Source organism: Belonocnema kinseyi, chromosome 5 (assembly GCF_010883055.1).
Source record: "Belonocnema kinseyi isolate 2016_QV_RU_SX_M_011 chromosome 5, B_treatae_v1, whole genome shotgun sequence".
Classification (NCBI taxonomy): domain Eukaryota; kingdom Metazoa; phylum Arthropoda; class Insecta; order Hymenoptera; family Cynipidae; genus Belonocnema; species Belonocnema kinseyi.
Window position 1 is genome coordinate 136188112 of NC_046661.1, and position 8548 is coordinate 136196659.

Consider the following 8548-nt stretch of genomic DNA (forward strand, 5'->3'; position numbering starts at 1 on the left):
TGTTTTTGGTCGAAATTTCTAATATTTAGTTAAAAGCTTGATCAATATTTTACAAATTAATTTTACTGTCTGAAAATTTAATTTCTTGTTCAAAACATAATTTGCTCTTTTGGTTGAATATTACTTTTCTTAACTCATAATTTACCTATTTTATTTTTGGTTGAATTTTTTAAAAATAGTTTTTGGCTGCAAATTCAACTACTGTTTTGATAATTGATCTTTTTTTGTTGGAAATTTGACTACAGTGTGGAAATTGTATCATTCATTTTATTGTTTGAAAATTTACCTTTCCTGTTGAAAATAAAAGGTTTTATTGTGGATTAAAATTACTTATCCTTGCGCTCAAATTTAACTATTTCTGTTTAATTAAAAAATTCTGATTTGTATGAAAAATTTAACTATTTATTTTAAATTGCAGATGTTTTGTCCAAATTTAAACTATTTGGTTGAAAGTTGAACTAATTTGTTAAAAATTAATATCATGTCTGATTGAAAACTGATAATTCTCTTTCTGCTGAAAATTACTTTTTTTAATCAAAAAATGTAACAAGAATCCATTTTTGCTTCAAAATTGATTGTTTAAATTGAAAATATAACTATTAAAATTTCCAATAAGAATTCATCTGTTTTTTTTTAAATCTAAGTATTTTCTGAAAAATTCAACTATTTTTTTGACTTTCGTCTTTGTCATTTAAAAACTTATGTATTGTAGTAAAATTGTTATCTTCTTTGGATAAAAATGTAAGTTTTTTTATTGAAATGTCAACAATTTTGTTAAAAAGTTATGCTTTTTGATTGAAAATACAACTATTTCGTAGAAAATTAAACTTTTTTAATTTTGTCTTTAAGATCTAGAAATTCATCTATTCAAGTAGCAAAACTATTTTGTGGGAAAATGATAAATTTTAGTTGTAAATCTAACTACGTAGGTAAAAGTTAAAGTAGTTCTTCATTATTCTATTTTTTTTTAATGAAGGCCAATGAAAAAAATTATTTTCAAAGCTACATGCAGCAATAGTTAATAATTTAACCAAGAATAAATTTAACTTGAATGAAAGAAATTTGAATTCAACCAAAAGCAAAGAATTTTTAAACAAAATATTTGAGTTTGCATAGAAGAATGCGATTTGCGAAAGAAAAAAATTTGGAACAAAATTGTTTAACATTGAATAAAGTGAATAAAGTTTCAACTAAAAGAATACATTTTCAAACAGAAAAAGTTTAAAAGAAAATTGTAATCCAAATATATACATGCATGAATATATACAGTTTTTAGTTTATTATTTTTCTTAACATTTTTAAAACAGTTAATTTTTAAGAAAATTATTTCCTCTCTTAGCTTTAAGCCTAGCATACAGTTGAAATCAATTCTAATTACTATTTGAGCATACAAACAAGGCAACGAATTTTTGTCATATAAAAGTTTATTATTATAAACAAATTTTTAATACATTCGTTATTTTTATAATTTTTGGAAGAAAAAAATCATGCTTTATCATATACATATCAAAGTATCTGCTCAAACCTACTAAAATGCAGAAATTTGTTATCATCCAACATTCAGCTTTGTTATGAATAATTTAGTATAAAGAGAAAAAATAATTGAGAAAAAAATTTGCTTTTTATAATATTTATACAATTTTCTATACAGATATTTTTCAGCGAAAAAAGTTTAATAAACTATTACTTTACATACGACCGAAAAAGAAATATTTTCTGAAAAAAATATGACAATTTTCAATTTGGTAATTTAAGTTATTTATAACAAATTGGCATATTATTATTCAAATATAGCAATACTGAATAATATTTTTAACGATATTTTTTATTTAACTAAACCCGTTGAGATAATTTGGTACAAGTCAGTCAGGAAACTATTTGTTCTTGCCAACAAATGTTAATATTTTTATATTTTCAATATATTTCTATAACAAGAACTTCGAACCAACTTCTTAGATAATTTTTGGTTGAAAAACTTTGATCTTTTTATTTTTTTGCCTCGTATGAAGCTTTTTCAAAAATATATAATTAAAAATTTCAATCTCAGTTTTTTATGATTAAAAGAAAATCCCAAACTAAAGGTCAACTACGTGAGCCAGCCATTTTTGTTAAAAATTCAAGAAGTAAGCACATTTTGAATATTTTCGAGACCCCTTTTTTAAACTCATCAATCTTCTGTAAGAATATTTATAGTGTTAGAAATGCTGAAAAATGTATTCACACAATTTTTTTTCATAAAAATAAAAATTACCAGAGTTATAGCATTTACAAAATTCCAAAAAACACACGAAAATAAAAATTTGCAGCCAAATAACGGACGATATGAAAGAGAGTCATTAAACCGTTTGAGTGAAGTTCAAATCATAAAAATATGAATTTTGAAAAAAGAAATAAGTTTCTGCGAAAATAATTAAATTTTAAATCTATTAGGATGAATTTTTTAATTAAAAAGACTGAATTTTTAACAAGTTTGTTGAATTCTCTACCAAATAGTTGCATTTTTATCAAAAAGATGGAATTCCTTTTAAAACAGATTAATTTTTCATGAACAAAGAAAATTTGACAGAAAATAAGTTAATTTTCGTTAAAAAATATCCAAGTTTCTATTTCAAAATACGATTTTTTTAAACAATAAAACGTTTTTACGACAAAAATTAAATTTACATAAAAAAAGATGAATTTTTAATAATATAGTTGAAATCAATACCAAGTAGTAAATTTTTAACAAAATAGTTAGATTTTCAACAAAGCAGCAAAAATATCAACCAAAAGTATTAATTTTTTAACAAAATTGCTGAATTTTCAAACTGACCTTTGTTTTTTTATCGAAGAAAGATGTAATTTCTACTAAAGCAGGTGAATTTGAAAATCAAAAGGGCAAAATTTAAACAAAAGTGTTGAAATTTCAATCAAACCCTAATAAATTCGTAAACTAATTCCAGAAAATGTGAGTTTTGATAAAATCAGTTGATAATTAATTAATCATTTCACAACATAAAAAACAGTACACAATTATTTTCATGAAAACATTCAAATTATTTTTACATCATATTCTCATTCAAATTTAAAACTGCATTTCTCTACATTTAATTTATTAATAAGCTTTCTAGCTAAGTTAAAAAAATAAAATAGGTGTAAATATAATTTAGAAAATTGAATTTAAATACTCATTTCACAATATCAGAAGCACCATAAAAAATTGTATAATTGAAATACAAGTATTTGAAAGAAAAAAAGAAACTTTTAATACGAAAGTAAAATCTAATATTTAATTACATAATCTGAGAGAAAATAACATATTTATATTACTAAATATTAAACAATTTAAATCCAATCTTTATGTACTTTGATATTTTATTAATAAATTTTAGTTTATATTATAATATTATTAAACTCAATAATTTAACAATATATCTATTAATTTAATCATCTTTTATATTATTTAACAGAATCAGATTTTAAAATAAAATTTAAAAAATTATTCCTGTTACATTGAATAAACCAGCTTTAAATTTATTGAAATTATCTTTAATCTTAAATTTGTAAATAACTTTAAAATATGAAATATGAATATAATATTATTATAAAAATTATAAGAATGTAGAACATAATATTATTAACCTGGATAATTTTCGAATATATAAATCATGAAAATATTATTATTATTATAACTAAAACGTGAAAAGAACAATTTTGTCGATCACTCAATTATGTAAAATTTAGAATTAATATAGCTCCAATATTAAATAGTTAATAAATTTTGATTATATAACGTTAAAATAAAAATACGCTATTATTTAATTTTAATCTAAAAATAACAAGTTTTTTAAAAATTAAATCATTATCATAATATTCAAATATCATTTTTCATTATAATTTATATCGTAATATTATTAAACCTAATGATTTCACAACAAATCAATTAATTCAATATTCTTTTATATTATTTGAAAAAATTAGATTTCAACATAAACTTTAAATTACTATTCCTGTAAAATTGAATAAACCACATTCTGGTGAAAAGTATCTTCAGTAATTTAATGTAACGATTGAAGAATTAAGAGAAACAAATTTAAATAATATTAATACATAATAATAATTCATTAAAAATAATAGCTGTTATTGAAAGTGAAAATAAAGACACGAAACGCAAATAATTATGAACGACCGATAAAAGTAGGGATCTAGTTTTTTATTTCGATTGATTTTATATTTGAAGAAAGATGTCGCCAGTTGCCATAAAATACGTCATTAACTTGACCATTGTAAGATTCAGCGCCCATGCGCTCCTAATGGAGGTTACGAGTTTTTATATATAGGATAATATTATTTTCATCGCAAAATTGTAATAAATTGATATAAAATACTCATCTTTGAGTACATTTCTGGATTTCCTATTATCTGCATAATGAAACCAAATTTTAAGAAACTTCGAATATTCAAATTTTAGAATTTTCTATTCGGCTTTTTCCCCAATGTCGGGATACACGACCGGCGTCTTTTAAAGTTATTACGAAACTGATACAATGGACACAGTGAGCTAAATATATTGAGAGTCAGTTTTCAATTATGTCACAATTCATAGAAATTCGTGTTTTTTGATAGAATATTAATTTCATAAGATTGATCACCTTGTTAGAAACTTTATTATTTCAATTTTTAGGTAATAAATATTCCGGCATAAAAAATCGTCTTGTTTTCCGAAATCACTGTGCTTAAATGTTCATCCTTTTTGGGTTAAAATGAAACCATTTGTTTTCAAATCAAGCTTGTTTGGTTAAAGATTTAACAATTTATTAAACAATTTAACTTTTCAATAGGAAATAAAATTCTTTGTTTAATATTCATATTTTTGGTACAACTTGAACTATTTGGTTCAAATTTAAACTATTTTTATAAATATTTAAATTTTTTGGTTAAACCAAACTTTTTTGTAAAAAAATTATTGAGTGTGCCTTACTAATGCATAACTGAACTGTCTAAAAAAACTTTGACACAATTAAATAAATTGCAGTTAGAAGGGCCTGATTTTAACCCAATAACGTAACCGTCGCATTTTAAAATCACTAAATTGTTTGATTTTTACGAATTTAGATGCGGAGGGAGCCTCTGAAGGTCAAAGGTTACGCTGGCGAAGAACGAATCCTCCTGATGACACTACTGGCTATCAGTTTTTAAGATTTTCTCCTACTACTCCTTCAGTTCAAAATCAAGCAGCCTTAGCTGGACCTTTCCACCTACCAAGGCCACCTGCTCAAAAAGAATTAACTTCGAATGCTGCTCGTGAGTATGCTATTCGAAAAGATACCCATGTTTACGAATAATTTACAGATAACACTTATTGTGAATTCTCTTTCGTTAAAGCTCATTTGGCTTTAATAAAAACATTTCCATCAAGTATCTGGTGCTTCGCACTCGATTAGAATTCGTCTATAGCGCGAACTTCTTTATGTTGTGTTAAACTATATTATAATAAGTGTATATTGTTACTGCATCTCGATTCGGGATTGCCTTTTCTGATATTTCAAAATAGAGAACAAATTTTATTATTTATTCTTACTTTAAAAATTGTTCCTTTTTCAGCAGTTACGTTTAGCGAAATTGAAGATTTATTATTTTAGTTTCAAATTTAACTGTTCTGTTCAATATTTAATTTTTTTATTGCAAATTCAACTATTTTGTTAACAATTCATATTTTAAATGAAAAATTGAAATTTCTTGGTTGAAATTGAAACACAATTATTAAAATTTACTTTTATTGTTTGAAAATTAATGTTTTCTTTTGAATAATAATTTTCTCCTTGGGATAAAAATTACTTTTCTTACCGTGCCAGTTTAACTATTTTTTTTCATGGAAAATTGCTCTTGTTCGATTAAAAATTTAACTATTAAATTTTTTATTGAGGAATCGGCTTGTTTGTTTGAAGATTCAACTGCTTGGTTCAAAATGTAATAATATTGTTAAAAATTCCACTATCTCGTTAAAAAGTTATAATTTCGGTCTAAATTTACAATATTTAGTTGAAATTTCGACCAATATTTACAAAATTAATTATACTGCTTAAAAATTTAATTTTTTGTTTCAAACAGAATTTCCTTTTTTAGTTCAAGACTGCTTTTATTGACTCAAAATTTAACTATTCCATTTTTTGTTGATAATTGATATTTTCTAATTAAAAATATTTTCTGGATGAAAATTCAACCACAGTGTTGAAAATTGATCTTTTTTTGTTGGAAATTCGACTAGGTTCTTGAAGATTTAACTGTTTTGTTAAAAATCCATATTTCTTTGATCGGAAATTCTACTATTTGGTCAGAAGTTAAACAGCTTTGTTGAAAATTAGTTTTATTGTTTGAAAATATAACTTCCCTGTTGAAAACTCATTTTTTCTTCTAGATTAAAATTACTTTTTCTTGCGTTACAATTTAACTATTATTTTTTTTATTGAAGAAATTGTAACTTTTATTTAAAATTCCAGTATTAAATTTTTCATTGAGAATTAATATTTTTTCGTTGAAAATTCAAGTATTTGGTGTAGAATTTAATTACTTTATTAAAAATGCAACGATTTATTTTAAATTTCTTATGTCTTCTTAAACTTTCAACTATTTGGTTAAAGGTTGAACTTATTTGTTAAAAGTTAATTTTATCGTTTAAAAATTTAAATGTCTGAAAACGGATTATTCTATTTTTGTTGGAAATTACATTTCTCATCTAAAAATGTAACTGCAATCCGTTGTTGTTTAAAAATTGATTGTTTTCATTGAAAATACAACTATTAAATTTTAAATGAGAATTTATCTGTTCTGTTCAAAATTTAACTATTTTCTTGAAAATTCAATTTTTTTACGTCGTCTTTTCAATTAAAAATCCGTCTATTGTAGTAGAAATTTCATCCGCCTTTGATAAAACTGCAAGTTTTGATTCTAAAGTCAACAGATTTATTGAAAAGTCATGATTTTTTATTAAAAATTTAACCATTGCGTGTAAAAATACATTTTTGTTTTTGAATGATGTCTTGGTGCTAAAACGCTAAACTGAAATCTTTTTCAAATAAAAATTAAATTTTAAAAAAATGTTTCCTAAAGATTAAGGAATTCATCTTTTTTAGTAGACGTTTCATATTTCTTGCATAAAAATATAATTTTTAGATTAGACATTAATCTTATTTGCTTTAAGAAAAAAGCAAGAAAATGGAAAAGTTTCTTCAAAATAAGAGAAAAAAGAATTTTTTTTAAAGAACGAAACCATTCAGAACAATGTTTTAAAAATAATAAAAAAGAACATAAAATACAAGCATAAAAACTAAGATGCTTTTTAAGCTTGATTTTTATTTCCTTATATTAAAAGCGTAAACAATTTTAATTTCGAAAATAACGAATTTTTTTGTGACAAAATTTAGTTCCTTTTTTTTTATAGATTGTTCTGTTTTTCCAAAATTTTTCTTGTTTATTTTATTTCCTACGAATAAAACCAAAACGACGCATTTGATCAAAAAATGATTAATAATAAATTCGTAGCCCTTTTTTGGGTAAAAAACTTTTTTTTAATTTTTCTGCAGATAGTGTCGTTACTCCTCAAATTGATTTGTTTCATTCAATATTGTTTTTGACAAATAAATCATAAATTAAGTATTCTGTTAAAAATTGACTTATCAAGAGATTGTTTAAATTATTTCAAAGCTCAGTTTTTTTATTTATTTTTTTTTGTCTCGCATATATTGACTGAAAATTGAATATTTAAGTTAAGAAATCTTTTTTTCTTCTTCAAAATTTAACTATTTTTTTACATTTTTTATTGTTTGAAGATTTTACTATTTTATATTTAATTAAAGATTTATCTTCCTAAGTTAAAAACTCGACTATTTGATTGAAAATTCAGATATTCTGTTAAAATTTAATACTTTTTGGAATACATTCAATCTTACGGAGATTTATATTTAAACAAACATGATGTATTTAATTTTTTATTTAAAAAATAAAAATAATTCATTTTTGTGTAAATATCAATTTTCGTAAGTTTAAAATGTTATTACTTGTTCAAAATTTCTGTATTTTGTTTAAACTTTTTTTTGGGTGACTAATTCACTTTTTTTCGTACAAAATTGAACTATTAGGGGTTTAAAATTTGATTCAATATTAAAACATTCGGTTGAAAATGCATTTATATGTCTAAAAATTATTAATTTTTGGTTGAAAACATTAATCTATTTAATTGGAAATTCACGAGTATTTTTTGGCTGCAAATATTTCTTTAAATTAAAAATTCATTTTTTAACTGCAAATTAAACCAAATTTTTTAGAAATCATTATGTGCCAAGCTAAGTTTTAAAATTTAATTTCTGGAGAAGTTTTTTTGGCTTGAATGAATGAAGTGTAATCTCTCTTGCTTTACTCATGAATATCCATTATACTTTTTTGTTGAGCATTACAGTAGTGAGTTTAAGGTTTACTTTTTATGCTAGAAAAGTTTTTTTTTTAAATAAGCAAATAAATTTGTTTATTAACCGTATTATTCCAGGAAACGAACAATTGCGTACAAAATCGT